Genomic DNA, 19877 nt, shown 5'->3' on the forward strand with positions numbered 1-19877 from the left:
GGCCTCATGTTTAAAAGTTCTACAACTAGCTCATGAATGAAGCTGCCCAGGGAGGCCTCTGGTCAAACATTATTTCTCCTTTTCTGAATGTAGTTGTTACCTTTTGTTTATGGAAAGAAGCTGGGTGATTAGACCATGCAGGGGTGATTCAAAATAACAACAAGCTTGGTATCCTGGATAGGGCTACTGCTCAGTTTGGAGGCTTTTCTATATATTCTGTGTTATAAATAAGTAGGCCACTTGGAGGATGGTCCTTTAGAATGTGGAAACCATTCCATCTCTCCTGGCATAGGCAGGCTGGTGTGCCAGGACTGCAGCTTCAGAAGTGGGACTCCGTGGTCAGTTGAGGGAGTTAACAGGCTTTTTGCTTCTATTGGAAACTTGGGGTAAGGTTAGTGGCTGCAGTTTTGTCTGACCCTCAGCCACCTCATTGGATAAATAATTACAAGCAAATCGCACCCTTCACTCTATGCTGATTGATGCTGAAATTGCTTTTGAAAGTTCTCATAAGTTCCTGTTATAGATTAAGTGCCTTTGTAGGAAAAATAACGGCACCCACTGAAATGGGTGAATGTAATCAGGTTTAATGGACTCAAGAGCTTGTTGGGAATTAAATAACTATCGATTTACTGGAATGTTGCTGTCATTACGAAATGCCACTCTGGACGTATTACCCCAGTGATAGATGGGAAGAAGCAGGGGCCAGCTGAGAAATTGGGGAGGCCCTATTTCTTCTTCCTTTGCAGAGGATTCAAGAGACATATCCTGTTACTTTCGGACAGAGCACATGCTTTTACTCTCAAACCTTAGCTTGACCCTACTTTGCTTTAACAAGTGATGCCTCTGGGAAGTTGTGAACCACCAGTCAGGAAAGCATTTTAGTGAGGCACCCCTAGACTAGCTGTTGGGATACATTTCATCTTCTCCCTTTCCTACCTTGTGGAACACACTGAAAGACTGTGTACAGACCCGAGTTTTCATTCTGGTTTGCTCACATAGCCCATGTTATTTACACTACAGCATGTAGGAACAAAAATTACCCCCACTGTGATCATATCTGTAAGGAGAGGAAGAATGACGTAGAGAAAGAGAGAAAAATGTAACCATCACTCTCCCTTCAGCTGATGCTCCTTGGCTGCCTGCCTTGTCTCCCAGCTGAATTCACCAACTTGCTAACCACATCCTTGACCTTGTTGGTTTCCTCCCAGCTCAAGATGCAAAGCCCTTCCTATAGGGAATTAAGGTGCCATCAACCTGAACAATGCCATCAGGAAGTCAATAATATTATACAAAGTAAAGAGTGTGTGTTCTACCCTTGGTAGGAATGTCCCTGTGCCTAGAGGTGTGGAGGCATGGCAGTTACAGCCATGTGCAAGAGCCAGTGAGGAGACTCTCAAGGGCTTTCCAAATTCAACAGCCAATGATTGTGGCCAAAGAGTTACTTCATAATACTCTCAGAACCCACTTTTGAAATTCAGACCAACATTGCCCTGGTTTAGTCTGCTCAGTTAAATAAGAAATAATTCATCCATCATTTGCTTTCCCAGGTTTTAAGCCAATACTCACCTGCAAAGATGGTCAGTGGGGGCTCTCCTAATAGTTCTGGGAGGTGACTAAGACAAGAGCTTTTCTCCAGGGCATTCAATGCTGCTATGGACCCTGCTTTTCATCATCCACAAAAGCTGGAATCATTACCATATTGGATCAACTGAACTCACTATGTTTTGTCTAAACAAACCCATTATTTAGGATCTAAACTTACTGGCTATATGGCTTTTTCAGATAGCTTTTTCTTCTAGACATGTAGAGAATTATAGATGAATATAGAGGATTGAGCTGAATGAGTTTGGACTGTTTCATGGTTAGTAAGAGGCCAAAAGGAAAAGAGTAATATTGCAAAGTACACTGTATGGACATTCATCCTTCCCCCTTGATACAGATCTTCATCTTTGTATCTTTGGATAGGAAGAACCAATACATGTTCCTCTTTACTTATTTGTAAATTTCCAGTGATATCTTGCATGATCTGTGAAGTGTCTGATCTGCTAACAAAAGAGGTCAAATCACTTGCCAAAGTCATTCTTGTGTCCAGATTTTGCCAAAAGAACCTGTCTAATCATGGACGATGGTCACACGATGCCAGATGATAGAATCAAGACAGTGATTTTATAATTGATATATTGGTTTGATGAGTGCTTGGTTCTGGTGAGCACTTGGCTCGATGTTGCAAATTTGGACCTGTGCATCTCTGTCTTGATCTTTGCCTCCTCATATGGCTAAATTATTCTTCCTACTGGACAAGTGCTGTCTCTTCCAGTTCTTATGGATGATGAGTCAGAAGATAATCTTCCTGGGTAGAGGGCAGGATGAACATAACCACATCCACCCCCTTGTGCATTGGTAAACAGTGATCTATCCACTGCACACCCCCTTTCTAACAGGCACCATGTAAGGCACCTGGATAACAGAACTGACAGAGACACTGCCCTCTGGCTTCATAGCCTTGTGAAGAAACAGTAGATAAACCTCAAATTGCACTACAAGAAAGGGAGCAGGAAGGAAAGGTAGTTAGTAGATATTGAGTACTTGCTTGTTTTAGGTAGGCCCTGTGCTGACACCACTTCGATAGTCTGCCTCAGTTTATAGTCGTAATAACTGCAGGGAAGTTGGTTGAGATTGGTTCCCCCGGCTCATAAATACAAATTTCACAAGGCTCTGAAAATCACTTTTTAAAACCTTGGTACTGAATTTCATGTTGGAACAAGGCTTGACCTGAAATGATGTGTGGCTATTTATAGACTTCCTTTATCTCAGTTTTGGTGAATATTCATATATTTTGCTATGGCACTGTTGATGGGTTTTATTTTAGGGTGTTATCACAGATTCTGCTGAGCATTTTACATAAGCAGTGTTTTCTTGGAAACACCTTTCTGAGAAAGAAAAAAAAATCGGAATTATATAAAATAAATAGGTGACTCCAGGACTTTCAGGAAAGGAATCCCAGCTTTGCATGATAACTCCCCTTCTGTATGTGGAGAGCCTAAAACCGTAGGGAAAGGCAGCTAGTCCAGGGTCAACAAGAACGTGAGTGGCAGAGCTGAGACTTGGACTGGGTTTGCTGGACCAATGCCTTCCTCTTCCCCGCCAACTTCCACAGGATTGTATCTGTACGTGGGATGCACAGGGAAACACAGGAGAGGAGGAGGCCAGGTGTGTCTTAGAGTTGGGAACAAATGGGTCAGAGAGAGGAGTTTGGAGTGGCGTTGAGCTGCGAAACATCAGAAGGTATATACGGGACCAGGAAGGAGGAAGAGAAGCAGAGCAGAGAGCTTGGTGAATTCATGGAGTTGGTGTGAGATTTTGAGAGAAGATTTCAGTATATTACACATCCTGTTGGTCCTGTAAAATTAGACAGTGTTTAAACATCAAATCGCAAAAGGGAAAAAATGTAAGTCAAATGACCCCGGACAAATCTCAGAGATGCTGAATCTCCATGAGTCTGTGTAGGAATAAAGTGTGTAATGCCCTCCTATAATCCCAGAGGATGAGGTTCAGTTTCCTGGATTTGTGTACCATTTACCCTTGGCCATCCATTCCCTCAGAGACAGTAATTCTCTGAGGGCACAGTGTTTTCCAGCTTAAACTACACAGTGGCAGAAAAATGCTGAATAATTCCTCTCTGATATGGGCAGCATGGTATAAACACCCTGCTTTCAGTATTTTGAATAGAAATCAGCTTCACTGAATTTGGCAATGCATTTTATGAAAGATCTGCATCCCCATATGTAGTGATGCTGGGAATTACTGAAGTGTTGATTTTTACAATGCACAGAGAGGAACCACCCCGTTAGGTAGAGAAATGTCTAAGGAACTCGCTAGTAATTGGGTGTATTTCTGGCTGGACTTTAATAAAGCAACTTGCTTTGCCCTGTAGTTGTTGGAACCATTTTCAGTTCTTGGTATTGCTGCCCTATAATGTTGCCTAGATGTTTTGAATATCTGTTGATTGGGAAAGACATCAGCATGAACGCCTGGTAAAAATGCCACTGGCATCATCGACTTCAAGGCTGCTCCATCTTATTCACTAAGTGACTTTTCCATACTGCCAACGAGGCCATGTCAGTGGTGGACTAAATTAAACAGTCAGAGAAGTGGCAAGGGGAATTTGGAGTCAAACGGGTCCAGGTTGATATATTGGCTTTGGCATTTACTAAGCGTGTGGCCTTGGGCTTGTCGATTAACCTCACCAAGACTCAGTTTTCTGTGCTAAAAATAAAACCAGGAATACCTAGCTTGCAGAGTTGTTGTGAGCTTTCAGTGCACCTCCTCATCGCCTCATTCAGCAGTTATTTACTAAGTACCTACTGTGTGCCAGGCTGATAACTGAGGATGAGTAGTGAGGTGAAAATAGAGAAACCAAGATCATTTCCAACAGGAGCTTACATTATAATATATAGGAAAGGTCTGATATGCATGGATATATGTATAGTTTTTAAATATATTCTGGGGGAGAGAAAGAGTATAGGTATTTGTTATGGACTATTGTCTGCAAGTGACAAAAATCTAACTCATATTGGTTAAAGGGAAAAATACAAGAAAGTATCCAGTTCTACCAATTTCAGGCACAGTTGGATTCACTGGCTCTGGCAACCCAAAGGCTGTCGTCTCTTCATACTTTCCTGTTTACTGGACCTCTGTTCACAAACATACTGTCCCCACATGGTGGCAAACCCAGACTTGCACCCCACCTCCTCTTAGAAAGTCTCTTCCCCAGCTATCTTAGCAAAAGTTCTGTTTGGAAGCCTTCAAGACTGATCTGGTAGACCATGCCCTTCCCTGACCCAAGAGTCTCTGTCCTGCCTACCTTCTAGCTGTAGGGCAAAGCCAGCCCCATTTAAGTTGGAGGATTATGAGTGTCAGACAAATTGAGGTCATGATACAGGTGTCAGGTGGATCAAAAGTAGGTCCTCCTTGTTAATGAGAGCAATAATATATGCTGTTGCAAACAATGAACAGGAACATACCCTTTCTCCCCAAACTTTACACATACCACCCAAGGGAAAACACTGCTTGGTTGGGATCTCACTTATCCCTGTTGCCATGTCCATCTAGTTTCTTCATCCATGACCTAGTTTGCCCAAGGCAGATGTGGCTGTTTTACCCAGTGTCTCCTCCTCAATACAGATGACTGTGATGTCTCTCTCCAGGTTGTGTTTGGTGCAAGCCCACTCATTCTCAGACTAGAACATTACCTCTATAGAAGTCAAGGAAATCCAAGAGGGACATCTGACACTATGGTAATTGAGGCAAGAGGAGTTGTCTCAGAGCAGGCAACCAAGTCTTTGTGTATTGGGAGTACATAAATAGATAAGGAAAGAAAAAGCAAAGTGTTCTAGTTATTAAGTTTGAAATAATGTGGACATTTCATCATTCCCAAGCGTGTGGACTTGCCCAGTTCTGTTTCATAGAAACGTACTTACTGAAAATTAAAAGATTAAAGGGAACCTGTCAATCTGCTGGTTAATATCAATCCTATAAAAAGGATGTGTTTCTGTAGCAGCCATCTGTCATTTTGATCACTGTAAAGGCGTGCTGTATCAGCAAGTATGCTTTTTATAATATGCTGGCACAGGTCACGGAGGGTTGGAAGACCTGTGGATTTCACACTCTACTTTGCTGCTTTGGTGTCCAGCAATCGGAGCCTTTGGTGGGGAAGAAGAGTCCCTTCCCTGCCTTTTAAAGGTTGTTTTGGGTAAGTGTTTTGCCTAGGTGATTTATGATGGAGATACTTACCCCTATTCATGTTACTATTCTGTCTAAAGATAGACCTATCACACATACACATCCCACCAGTGCACAAGCATGGCCACTTGATTAACTGCTGAGCCCAACAAGGTGTCCAGAAACATTGAACCCCAAACTCAGACATCGTCCTCTGGACATCTGGGGCTGTTTTCTCCAGCCATGGCCAGTTTCTAGATTGAGTTTTTCAGGATGGTAAAAGTAGGAGGCCTACGTGTAACTCATTCATTCATTAAAATACTTATTGATCATGTGTTCCACATTGCATTTTCCTTTAAGCTGTGGAGGCACCGAGGTGAGTGGGGTGCAAGCTCTGTCCTTGGGGCCAGGTGGAAGACCATGCCATTCTCCAAAGAGTTATCTGTACAACTGCTGGAAGGTAGAATTCTTGAGCATCCATCCTACCCACTGGATCCAATGTGATGTCGTTATTGCTTTCAGCAGCTTGAGCATCAAAACAGATCTAGCTATATTCCCAGAAAGATGGTTCCTAGAGATGATTTTCCATTCTTTCTAAAGGACAGGGCTTCCGATATGTCCCAAAGGACAAAGGTTTTGTTTTCCTGTTATTTGTTTTTGTTTCAAAATGTGGTACCAGGGATTGAATCCAGAGCCTTTGCACTGAGCAATATCCATTTCTCTTTCATAAAAATCTTAGTTTTGTTTTGACACAAAGTCTTGCTAAGTTGCTCAGGCTGAGATTGAACTTGCTAGCTTTCTATTTCTGAGGTGAGAAGATGACATTGAGAGACTTGCCTTTCAAGGTGTGGCCAACTCTGTCCCTGGCCTGCCTTCCAGCCTTGTGTCTGCCTCAGAGTTCAGCAGAGTTTACACCTGCTGCTGTGAGAGAAGGTAGTTTCCTTGGCTGTTTCTCCTCTTCTCTCTAATCTGCATTGGATCCCAGGGGTATGGCAGACTGAGGAGGGCAGTAGTGTGTGTGTTCCACATTTTTCTCAGGAACTGATCTCTGGAGAGCCATTTCTTCTCATCTATGAAGGAGCATAGTGAAGTAAAAAGACGATAGGATTGATAGTAACAAAAGCCAAGTATGACCATGAGCCTCTTTGTGGGACTGTGTAAGTTGCTTGACTTCCATGATCCTCTACTTTCTCATCTGAAAATGGGAGTCTGTTTTTAGACCACATAACTTCTACTTCCCAAGGGCACTACCAGGATTTAAAGAGTTCAAAGGTGGCCACACATGGGCCTTTGCAGTGGATCACTCTGCCATTCAGAGACATGATGTGATGCCTATGCCTGGGCTTTCTACTCCTGTCAATCTGCATTGACACCATGGCTAACCTGTGTTATGGGGCTTCACCCATTAGAACCATTCCCATTTGAGAAAGGGAGACTGCCACATGCATTTCCACAGGGGGCCTGTGGATTTAACAAGCAGCCCTTGCATGCTATGGGAACACCATCACTGATGGCAGCATTGAAGCTGCTATGTGCTTTGTGATTTCCCATGCTGTGTTGATTGTTTTTCCCATAAGAAAGTATGATTGGAAAATTAGGGTGACTATTTAGACTTAAAAACATTTATTACAGTAAAAGACACATTGCTACTAATCCCCATCAAATACTGCCCCCTTTGCTTCAAACTCAGTTTGTCCCATTATCCTTGCCCCTTTCTGAAGCAATTCTGGAAGTCCTCTTTCATATGTGTCTAGTTTCGCTGTCATGGCTTCATTGATGTCCTGAATTGATTCAAAACACTGACATTTCATGGTCATTTTGACTTTGAGGGAAGAGGTAGCAGTCACATGGCGACAGATGCAGTGAATAAGGTGGATGAAGACACACACTGATGTTTTTATAGTCCCTCCTTTCCTCTGAATGTTACTCAGCAGCCATATTCACTGCGGTTTTTTTCTTGTATCTTTTTTTCCTTACATTCTTTTATTGGTACATTTAGGTATACAATACGTTCACATTTATCATTGGGTTCTTGCACCTGTACAAGATGTATCTTGGTTCTTATTTTTTCCCCATTACCTGTGCGCCCTTCACCCCCTCCACCTTTCCCTATTTACATAGATTTCATTTCCATTTTTTTTCTTTTCTCATAATTTTTCCATTCCCTTCTTTCCTTTCCCCTTCCCCTCCCACCACCCCTACACCTTTGGACCTTTTCCTATTTCAAATTATCAATTATTTATTTTCATCATTTTAATCTTTATTTACACTTTCAGTTTCTCACACCACAGTGATACATGTGCACCCATGTTTATAGCGGCACAGTTTGTAATAGGTAAAGCTTAGAAACAGCCCAAGTGCCCATCAACTGGAGACTGGATAAAGAAAATGTGGTTTTACTATAAATGGAGTACTACTCAGCCATAAAGAATGAGAAACTAGAGACATTTATAGCTAAGTGGATGCATATAGAGGCGATACTCAAGTGAAATAAATAGAACACACATGTTCCCTGCATTGTTTTACTACACCTCCTAAAGACAGGAAGGAGAGAAAATTTCCACAGCTGATTCTGAAAGTGGCAAGAATGATGAGATACATGTGCTTAAAGAGAGGGGGAACATTTTGACGAGAATCCATGGCAGTGTGTCTTTCACTGTAATACATTTTTAAAAATTTAAACATTTACAATGGATTTCCATCACCCCCTGAATATGAAGGTGCTCTAGATGGCAGGATAGGCACAGTTGCATCTCTTCGCTCCTGCTCTCAGTAGAGACTTTTGGTGACCAAGGACATGTGTGCAGTGATTCTGGAGAACATGGGGTGCAGTCCCAGAGTGCAGTGGCAAAGAGTTGCTGTATGGCCATGGAGTATGCCATCTGTGCCCTCTGGCCTGGCTGCTGGAAGCCCACTGTCTCCTTCCTACTCCCTAATCCCCCAGTCTGGGGAGTTGGAGCTTTGAGTCAGAAACATGCAAATAAAAGCTCAGGGGTCCCAATCATTTTGGAACCTTGTTTTTTGTCCACCTGCTCCAACAGAACACATTGCAACTAGGGAGCAGCTGGGGGAGGGTGGGCCTTGGGTGGCCCACCCCCTCCCTTCCATGTGGCCACCAGCTTCTGGGGACAAGCTCTTTGAGCTCACCCACACACCTGTTCCAAGCAGCTTCTGGCACACCGTGGGCGCTTAATAAATGTTAAATAATAAGAATAGCTTCCATCTGTCCATGCCTGGTGCCAGGGAGGATGTGTGAGTGCCGACTGGTACCCGGTAGCTTGTGGAGAGCCTGAAGGGGACAGACTGGCAGTCTCAAGTCAGTCGAGGTCCTGGGGCATACAGGGGCTCACTAGACATGTTACAGATCAGAATCTGGGCATGTGCATGGTCAACACAGGTGCCCATAATGAATTCCCGACTATTTGCATCAGTACAGGGAGAGGGGTACAAAGCCTGTGTAATCCAGCAGGTGCTGGGTTCAAGAACATGTCTTGACCAACCATGCAGGGGCTTTGTTGAGGCTTAAAAGGGGCAGACCTGCCATCTGAGTAGAAGGTCTCATAATTCCATACCTCTGTTATTTTCTTGGAAGGAAATGGCATTGTGCCTTTGCACATTTAGTTACAAAACTGGTAGCCGTCGCTGCTTGTCTTCAGGTATTTGCTGTGTACCATGATGTGTATGAGGCAGCATCTCACTGAAGAACTGTATTCTGGAGAGGAAGCAGACTAAGAGGAGAGAGTGGGAGTACTGGCATGGGCTGCAGGACAGACCCCTACCTCATCTCCTGTCTCCAGCACTGCCTGCCTGCCTATGCTGAGGTGATCCTGGGTGCTGCCTACTCCTTGTATGACCTCGGATGAAGCTCTTCCCTTCTCTGGCCAGTATTTGCATTCTTGGGTGGTTGTTAAAGGCATTAAATCATGTGCATGCCATAGCACTTGGCACGCAGAAAGTCTTCAGTGAACATATTTGCACATTTATTGCCGAGTGCACTGCAGCCCCATCTTAGGCCACACCACCCCTGGAACTCGGATTGCAGAGACACTGCACATTCACTGCACATGAGGCTAACACTGTATTGGCAAAGAGCACAAACCCAGAGCCGGGCTGCCTGGATCAGAATCTCAGCTTTGCGTCCTTGGGGAAGTTCCCAAACCCTCTGCCCTGGAATTGGTTAACTATCTGTAAAATGGCTGTATTAAAATGACCTGGGCATCAGTGTTCTCCTCTGTGGAATGGAGATAATACCAGATTCGGATCAAATGGATTAATCCCCATAGTACTCATAATAGTGGGTAGCCAAAAAAGAGTGCAAATGATAATTGTTATTATGTAATTATCATATATTTTAAATTATTTATGGATTATTATACTATATTACTATTCTACAACCATAAATATAAATCAGTTTTATAATTATATAAAGCTATATATACCATGTACTTGAAGCCCACTTGGAGTATTGCTCATGAGGTTATTATATAATTACCATACAGCATTATATAACACAGTATAATAATAGCTATGTAATAGTGATTGTATATAATAGAACATAATAATTATTGTTTCTATTATTGCTACTATTATGATTGCTAGTCACTCCACTGGATATTTTCTTTAAAATATTTCCAGCATTCTGAGCTGTCCTGGAAAGACTTATTTGAAAAAGAAGTGAAGCTCAACAAAGTGAGGTCCTGCATCCTCCTTGTTGGGCGGAGGGATCAGCCTTCTCTGGGACCTCGCCATCCTGCGGCATCCCCCACATGCTCTGTGGAGGAGCTACTGTGTCTCTACCCCATCCAACCTGTTCTGAGCGGGAGGCTAACACAATTTTGTGCCACTGTCATTTCTGATCAGTTTTTCTCCCCAGGTCTTACAGCTGGCTGTCGGGAGGGCTTGTCCCTCCAAGGAAAGCCTTGGTCCTCAGGGACAGATCACAACAGGACAAGGAGCCTTGACATGGGGCTAGGGTTTATGACAGGGCCGGGGTCTCTGTGGCTTTGTTTACAAGGCCTTCTTTTCGGTTATCAGTGTCTAGACCTTCTGGAAATGCACTTTCCACTTTGCCTTTACCCTCAAATCCAGCAACGTTACTGACATACTCTCTGTCAAACTTGTCAGTTACTCCTGGGGCCTCGGACAGCTTACAGGCAATGTCTTCTGTCATTACCACAGTGGTGTGTTGTTTCTCCCCTCAGCAGCTCTGCATTTGTTCTGGTGAGAAGGGTAAACGCAGAGGTGCCTGCTCTTGGGGAGGTTTTGATGGAAAATGTGAAATTGACGCGGACCATCCGATGACCATCTTAATAAGGCTGGCTCCTAGGGCCTGAGGGCAGCCCTGTATTCAGCTGGTAGCATTTTGCGGGAATCTGGGTGGGGGCTTACTGGCACTAATGAGCTGAGTTTGTTTCACACCTGGTGTTTTGGCAGACTGTTCCCATTGTGACTTAGAAGAGGGACTTGGCTTTGCTTGCCAGAGGGTCTGAGACTGGCATGGGGGCCCAGCAGATGCTGTATGCGTTCACTCATCATCCAGGGTACCAATCAGCAGCTGATGACGGTCCCCATCTTCACTGTGAGAGACTATAAGTTCCTCTTGCTGCAAGTGACAAAGCCATCTGGCAAGGAACGTAAAGCCGTATATGGGGAGAGTGATGCAGAGCATATGGGATTTTCTCTCTCTCTGTCTCTCTCTCTCCCTCCCTCTCCCTGCCCTCCCCCATCCCCTCCCCTCCCCCTTCCCCTCTGTCTCCATCTCTGTCTCTGCCTCTGTCTCTGCCTCTGTCTCTGTCTCTGTCTCTGTCTCTCTCTGCAGTTCTGCGGACAAAACTCAGAACTAGACAAATGTCCTACTATTGAACTCATTCCCAACCCATGGCATATGGAATTCTTATCTATCCAAGCAGGGGTTTGGTTGGACAAGCTGGCCGTTTGAGTGTTTTATTTAGGATTTGGTTCTAGCAAGTCAGAGACACACTAAGGAACACTTTGTACTGTTCCCTCCTGGGAGGGACAGCACCCCACCCATGTTTAATGACATCTTTGGTGTGTGGTTTCCCAGCCTCCTCAGGTACTTTGCATTGGTTCTGAGCTCTGAGGCACAGGAACGATGAGACCCATGCCCTGCAGAGTGTAGAATGCTACTGTTATCTTGGTTACTCTGTACGGGTCTCCTTACTCATACGTCTCAGTGCATTTTCAGGGTCTCATATGACCCTGGAGTGTCTACTCCATTCCAGGCTGTGTTTGGACCTGTTCCAGTCTGGAAACCCCAGGGACTAAAGACTATGTGGATGTTATGGGTTGAATGAGGATAGATGATCTGCACCATTTCTAATATCAAGAAACAAAAGATTCTTGAACGTGTGTGTTTTTAAGATCACTGTGGTTGAAAGGACAGAACTTAATCTTGGCTTAAGAAAATGTGGGAGGGGGGATTATGTTTTTTGCTATTTTTTTTGACTGGTAATACTTAAAACAGAAAGTGTCACTGACATCTTCTCTTCATGCCTCCTCCCTCGACCTTTTCCTCAGCTATGACAGGAAGATAGCTGACATCCTAAGTAAGTGGTCATTCAAAAGTGAAAGTATTGAGGCGTGACAGGAGGCAAGAGTGAAACGAAGAAGAGCAATTGACCAAGCACCTCTGGAGATGAGAGAGGAGGCAGGTGGTTCCAACGAAGGAGGCAGGTGGCTTCTGTTTCCAGGTTTCCTAAGTTCCATGAAATGGGGGCATTCGAAGCTGTGTTTCCCTTGGAGAAAAAGGGAAATTTCATAACCATCATGGACGCATCCTAGGATTCTTGGAACTCAAAAGCACTTCCTGAAGAGATGCAGAAGTCTGTGCTCATTTTAGGACTAAAACTTGGTTAAAAACCAATCTGCTCAAGAGATCAAGCTATCTCCCACAAGCCATCTCTCCGCAAGGGGCTGAGACTGACAGGCAGACCAGACCTGCTTCGTCAGCTCCTGTCACTACCACCCCAGGATTTCTCTTGCAAACCAAACTCACATCTAAGGCACAAGACCAGTTTTCAATTAAATGACTTTGCTTTCTCTCTTAAAAACTAAATCCTCCTCCTAATTCCCTTAAGTCCCACAAGTATAACATTTTCCCTTTATAGATTATAGAAAGAAGTCACGGGCTGGGCTTGCCAATGGCTTTAGGATGAGGTCCGTCCATCCGCCAGCCCTTGTCAGAGTGTGCACAGAAAAATTTAAAGGACTTTTTCCCTCCTAATCAGTAGCTTATCAGTTAATGTTCTTCCCTTGCCATCTCCGTATCTGACTCTCTGAATTAAAATGAGGGTGATGCCATGCCATTTACATTTCAGAGGACAAGGAGGGGTTTGCTCTAGAAATTCAGAGTTATGGTTTGGCTTCCATAAGTTTTTATTGATCTTCTGAATATTTATTCTACATGGGCTAGGCATTGGGGCTACAGGTATGAATAAGATCATTTATCTTCTATTAGGAAAAAGCATGCAAATAAGCAGGAGACCATCAGGTGATGTGAAGTGCTATGGAGAAAATAAAAGAGGTCACATGATAGTGACCAGGAAGGCTATTTTAAATAGCAGAAGGAGAAATTTGAGCTCAGATCTGATTGACAAGTAGGACCAACTGTGTAAAGTCCTGGCCTAGCTGGGAGAGTTCCAGGCAGAGGGAAGCAAAAGCCTTAAGGTGGAATGAGATGGAGATGTCTGGGGATCACAAAGATGGTTGTTGTGATTGGGACTAAGAGTAGAGCGTGAGGAGTGAGACATAAAATTATGAAGTTTAGGAAACTAGAGTCATGATAACATCCAGACTTCCCAAACACTGCAGAGAATAGATTTTGACCTAGGAGAGCTGGAAGACCCCCAATAATTTTCAAGTGGGGGCTCATTATGATCTGACTTTATATTTTTAAAAGTTTCTTCTGGAAGATAGATGGAAAGTGGACAAATGGCCTTTACCTGGCAGGGTAGGAAACAGGGAGAACAGCCATGTCTCATTTGGGTAAAGATAACAATACCATGGTATCTATGGTAGGCTAAGGAATACTCATACCTCCTCTTGCCATTTTTAAAATCCTCATTGTTTAGAAAGTTCTTCCCTGAAAAGAGAGGGAGTTTGGGGAGCATGGGGTTGAGGTTGGCAGAAAATCCTGATGTTTATGGAAAGAAGGTAGAGGCCTGGGGATTTTAGATATCTGTCTCTGATCTCAGTCAAGTAACTTGTGTTGCTTCTGGGGAGTACAGCATGTGTGTTTAATTGTTAGCAACTCAAAAATGCATCCAAGGCCTACAAGCAAAGCTGCTAGAGCATGGGGATCAGGCTTGGGTGCTTTATTAAATCTCTCTGTACCAGAGCTGTGAGCAACATCTGGTGAGCCATGTGCTCCTGGGCTGTTTTTTCATCACAGGACAGTTCTATCTTAGGTCTGGAAGACTTTCCTTTTATTTTATTTTGGCTGAAGTAGGAAAATCTCCTGGGAGCTGGGTCTCTCACTTTTGTAATTTGTGACAATGGAGAACAACTTGAGAGTTTGGATTTGGTCAGACCTGGGCTCCAGAGCCAGCCTTACTCACTATGAGCTTTGAACTTGAACTGGGTATTTTACCATCCTGAACCTCGTTTACCCATGTAGAAAACAGCGAAACTTTTGTATGTGAAAGGATAGTAGAAAAGATTATTATGCAGTGATTGGTTAATTCATTCCCTTGACAATTCTTCAGACATGCATGGAGCACCTGGTACACACAGGCATAGTGGTAGACATCGGAAACAGAATGCTCAAAGAGTCAGATCTGATGCTGTTCATAATGCAATTTATGCTGTTGTGAGAGAGATGAAAAACCAAGGCCACGACTACTTTCCACAACAGCACATAGATGGTTCAATTAGATGGCACCGAGTGTTAAAAAGAAAGTAACACAGGAGGGAAATACTAATGATGGCAACAGGGAGTGTAATGCTCAGCCCTGGAACTCACACCCTACAAAGCCTTGAGATCTTTCTGCCAAGGGCTCACTTCTCCCTTTTTCTTAGCTTCTTGGATTTGTCATGGAGACACCTCACTCAGGCCCTTAAATAACCATGTCCACAGGGAGCAGCTGATTTTCTGCGGAGCAGGGAATGTGCTTTTCCAGAGCTCTGGAGACACCTGTTTTGGGGGATGCCGTGGAAACATGAATCCTATCACTGGATCTTCATGCCTGGGCAAGGAGTTTTCAACTGTCATAAGCTGTCTTTTCTGGTCTGCTGCCAAGGAGATTCCAGTCCCAGGGAAAACCCATCATGACCCTTAACAATGGGGCTGATACTGCCTTCCAGAGCTGAGGAAGAGAGAGAGGCCCCTGAGGAGTAATTCATGGGTCTGTGCTCTTGAGGTGGGTTAGCTCAGGGTTTCCTTTGAATTGCATGCAAAATTGTGAGCATTTGGTCCTGTGATGAAGTGGGTAACCGCTAGTCAATTGTGAAAGTAGCCATGGCAGAAACATACTTAAGTTCTCTATTCCAGAAACAGCCATGGCTCTGCCACCTTGTGGCTTTGTGACCACTGGATGGAGAAGTCTTCTAGCCTGTCCAAGATGGTCCGCTGGATAGTGTAGTGTAACCTAAGTCTGCCCATCACCCCTCATGGGGTTGAATGAAATGGCCCTGTCCCCCAATTCCAGGCCAGATGACCAAGTAGGACAGGACTTAAGACTACATGTACCATTCTCAGAAGTTACATCATGCCATCCTAGATGGAGTGGTTTGTTTTCCTGGGAATATGTAGCCTTTCCTTCCACAAGCTTGCATCAGCTGATGAAGTGGGGCAGATGATTATTTACCAACAACATTTGTCTCAGACTGCCTGTAGCTGCTGTTAGGTCAGCCTTGTTGTTTCAGACTTCTCTTTATCCAAACCCAAAGATAAGCAGGGTGGGAATAGAATTTAAAAGAAAGCTAAATGATGTGGACCTTCTCCAGGCAGACAGTCTTCCTGTTCCTGTCTGCAAAAACTGGCTGAGTGATACCTCTAAATTCCACACGCAGGTCTCGCAAACATCCTGGTACAGGAATTCTAAAGATGCCTCTCTTGCTCCAGGTCTGCCTCTGCATGTGCATTGATGAGCAAACCACACCACCTTACATATGACTGCAGGTTACAAGGCTGTACATGGGTTTGATAATGACGGCAAAACCATGGCTTTGACCAGCATTTCTTAAACTTGGGACCCTCAAATGCTTTTAGCACTAGTGTTACTCTATGGTTACTATTTTACTAAAACTGACTCAGTTTTCACAACTAATATGAATTGATTCACAAGAAAGAACTTTCCATCTCTGATTTGATTAGACATTGACCACCACTGGGCACAAATAAATGGTATCTACTAAAAGCACATTGACTACACTAACTAGAACGGTTAGAATTAAAAAGATGGATAGTAACAAGTGTCCATGATGATACGTGGAGATTGGAATTTGCTCCTATTGCTGGCAGAACTGTAAAATTTTGCAGTCATTTTGGGGACCAGGTAGTTTTTTCCTCAGAAAAATACATAATGTTACCATATGACCCAAAATTCAATTCATATATATATATATATATATATATATATATATCTAGTACATGACTATTCATAGCAGCATTATTCATAATAACACAATGATGAGAAAAACCCACATGTCCAACAACTAATATAAACAAAGTGATTTAACATACAATATGGTATTATTCAGCCATAAAGTGGGATGAAGTATTACCACATGCTGTAGCAGGGATGAACACTAAAAATATTATATGATAACAGAGAAGCCAGATGCAGAGGACTAAAATATTCCATTTATTTTAATGCCCAGAATAAGCAAACCTCTAGGGGCTAAAAAGTAGATTAGTGGTTGAGAGGCCCTAAGAGCATAAACAGTGACAATTTCTTGGACATGGGGTGGTTAGAAATGTTCTGGAATTTGATATTGACAGCTATCGCATTTTGTGAATGTATTTCTAAAAACTCTGAATTTTATAGTTTAAAACTCTGAATTATATAGAATATGAATTGTAACTCATTTTAAAAATTAACTGAAAACAAAGCAATGCTATCAACTTCTCCCTGTTATGTCTATGTGATAAAGGTGCCTGTTGTGTCCAAGGCCCGTTCTCTCTCAAAAAGAAAAAGGGATACTGGAAAGAGTCAGGAGGGCCATGTCGTAGATAGGACACCACAAGCTGAGGTTGTCCTTCATGCAACCAGAGAAAAAATGAGCTTGAAAAGGGATCCACTTTCTAAAATCTTCTGAGACAAGGTCTTCTGTCACAGGAAAAATGAGATGCTCAGTATTTCGTATTTTGTGTGTGTGTGTGTGTGTGTTTTTTTTTTTTTTTGGTACGGGCAATCGAACTCGGGTCCTTCCGCTTGCGAGGCAGGCAGCGGAACCACTGAGCTAAATCCCCGGCCCAGTATTTCGTATTTTAAGTATTATTTCTTGTGCCAACATGTGGTACCAGTGAGTGTTAGGAAAGAGTGATATTTTAGCTGGCCAAAATAAAACTCTAGAGAAATGCTATGGAAAGACGACCTGACTCTGTTTACCTCTAGGTTAATAAAATTGAATAGTATTAAAACTTCCCTTGCCAAGTGGCACTGTTGACATCTCCAATGGTCAAGACAGAGGTGGTTTGTGTTGATTATATTTGACAGTGTGATATAGGACAGGCCTTTCCTTGCTGGAAGTTGGAATAGACAACTCTACCAGATGGAATTATGTTATCATGTTGTCCTGTCTTTGATCTCCTTTCATTTTCCCTCACTTTAGCAGATTTGAATGCTGAAAATGAGACTAAAAACAATAATAAATTAATAGTTACCATTTGTACTTGCCCTGGGGCAGGCAGGACAGTAAGCATTTAATATGCATTATCTCAGTTAATCCTCACAGAAACTCTTATCAGGTTGCTGTGATTATCCTAGCTTTGTAGACAAGAAAAGAGCCCCAGAGCAGTTGCTTACTCAAGTTCCAGTGAATGGTGAAATGTGGATTTAAATCCCTGCGATTCTGTTCACACCAATTTTTAAATCTCTCCTTTGTAGTACTCCGAGCCTCTAACCAAGGAAACTATCCTGTCTCAGGCTCAGCCCACAATACAGAATTCCTCCTCCAAGATCTCTCAGCACTTTTACTTCTAAAGTTTTAATGAGTTTGTGTTCTCCAAAATGGTTTCAAGAAATAAGACAGTGGAGTTAAACCTGTGAGTCTGCTAACAATGGCTTTTCTCCATTCATACCTTGCATCCAGAGGTGCTGCCTGGTAACACTGGAGTGATGTTAGTATGAAACGCTCTCATGCCTTTGTAGGAAGCACTTCTAGAAGTCCTCATTTGTGAGTGTCTTTATGTGGTGTGATCAGAAATATGGTGAATGCTCCTGCCAAGTGCCATCCGACGGAAAGTCAGGTTTGGAAAAACATTTTGGCATGCCTTCATCATCCTATTAATCAATCTGACACATACAATTTCTAGCCCTTCTGAAAAGTCAAAATGACCATGAAAGGTCAATGTTTTAATTGATTCAGGACATTGAGGCAGCCATGACAGTACAACTAAAGACACTCACAAAAGGGGATTTCCAGAACTGCTTCAGAAAGTGGCAAGAATAATAAGTATGTTTGAGGTGAGGAGGAATTATTTTGAGGGTGGTTAATGCAATATGTCTTTTATTTTAATGAATTTTTGTTTGAATAGACATTGTTTTGGGGGGGGTTTTTGTTTGTTTGTTTTTTGGTACCAGGGATTGAACTTGGGACCTTAAGTTTGCGAGGCAGGCAAGGGAACCACTGAGCAAAATCCTCGGCCCCAGTCATTGTGTTTTTTATCATAACTCATATGTAATCCCATGCATAAATATGTGGATATGGGCACTATACACATTTTCTAAGTAAACAGGATCTTGTCCCTGACATTTTCTGCAACTTGATTTTGTTTGTCTAACAGCATGTTCTGCTTATCTTCTCACATCAGTACATACAGGTCGACCCTATCATTCTTAACACATAACATGAAATTTCACCGATCTTCATAGCATAATTTATTTAGCACCTATACCTTTTACAGGTATTTAGGCAACTTCCAGATTTATTTTTCTCTCACACGATAATCCTGCAAATGAATGTTCTAGCACATCCATGTCTGTGCATATCTGTGAAAATAACTTTGCAATAGAATCCTAGAATTGAGTTTGCTGGTTGTGAGGGTATGTCCATTTTATATTCTGATAGATGCTGTCAAACTGCCCTTTAGCAAAGGGCTTTGCCAATTCTTGCTCCCGTAAAGAGGGTCTGATAGACCAGTTTCCTTGTATCTGTGCCCAAACTGGGCATCGTGAATCTTTTAAATGTTTGCCAATCTGTTGGGTGATAATTTCTTTTCCTTTCAACCTTCAGGGTCATTTACACCTCCCTCCACCTGTTCTGCTCAGGCTTCTAGCTGCTGACAGCCAAAGGCATTCTGCTGGAGGCAAAATGAGGTCAAGGCCAAAAGAATATTTCTTTTTAGTGGAAGGGGGTGTTTAGTTAGGCAAATATGACACATGCAAAGTGTCTTGTTTGTTTGAAAGGGAAAAAAATGAGTCCAAGAAGCTCCCTCCAGCGGGGCTGGTTATCTCAGCCCAAGTGCTCCAATGCATTGATTGATGCCTTGTGATCAGTTATAAATAAGGTCAATATGTTCATCTAATCATTTATTCATGAAACAGCTACTGAGTATCATCTCAATGTCAGGCATAGATCTGGCACCAAGGACACAGCGCTGAAAAGTAAGTCAAGACTCTGTCTTATGGGACTTGGGTTCTCATAGTCGGGGGAAGCAGATATTCAGAGCTACAACCCTTATAGGCATAAGAAGAGACTAGACTAAGAGGGAAGCTCCATGATGCAGAGCCCATTGCAGAGAGCATGGTCAGGTCAAAGAGGTCTGAGTAGTGGCACTGAAGGCTGGGACTGAATGCCAAAAGGAGTCCCCTGCTAGAAAGGTCCCATGTTTGGAGAGCATTCCACAGAATGCTGTGATGCAGAAGAAACAGTGAGCAAGTGATTTTGGGGTGGTGGGTAGGGCCTTCGGGAGTGTGGAATTGAGTTTGCATTTTTATGAATGTGTGATAAGAGACCACCAAAAAGTTTTAAGC

The 19877-nt window shown here is 43.0% G+C and overlaps 1 protein-coding gene across 45 annotated transcripts in view; it reads left to right on the top strand.

The window, feature by feature from the left end:
• The window catches only part of Rbfox1 (RNA binding fox-1 homolog 1), a 1452839-nt gene that overhangs the window by 1134900 nt on the left and 298062 nt on the right, over positions 1-19877 (top strand). The gene's annotated exons all lie outside the window — the stretch shown is intronic.

The sequence above is a fragment of the Heterocephalus glaber genome, unplaced genomic scaffold, assembly GCF_053883595.1.
Source record: "Heterocephalus glaber isolate CG9 unplaced genomic scaffold, H.glaber_assembly_v1.0 deba00001781, whole genome shotgun sequence".
NCBI classification, from domain to species: Eukaryota; Metazoa; Chordata; class Mammalia; order Rodentia; family Bathyergidae; genus Heterocephalus; species Heterocephalus glaber.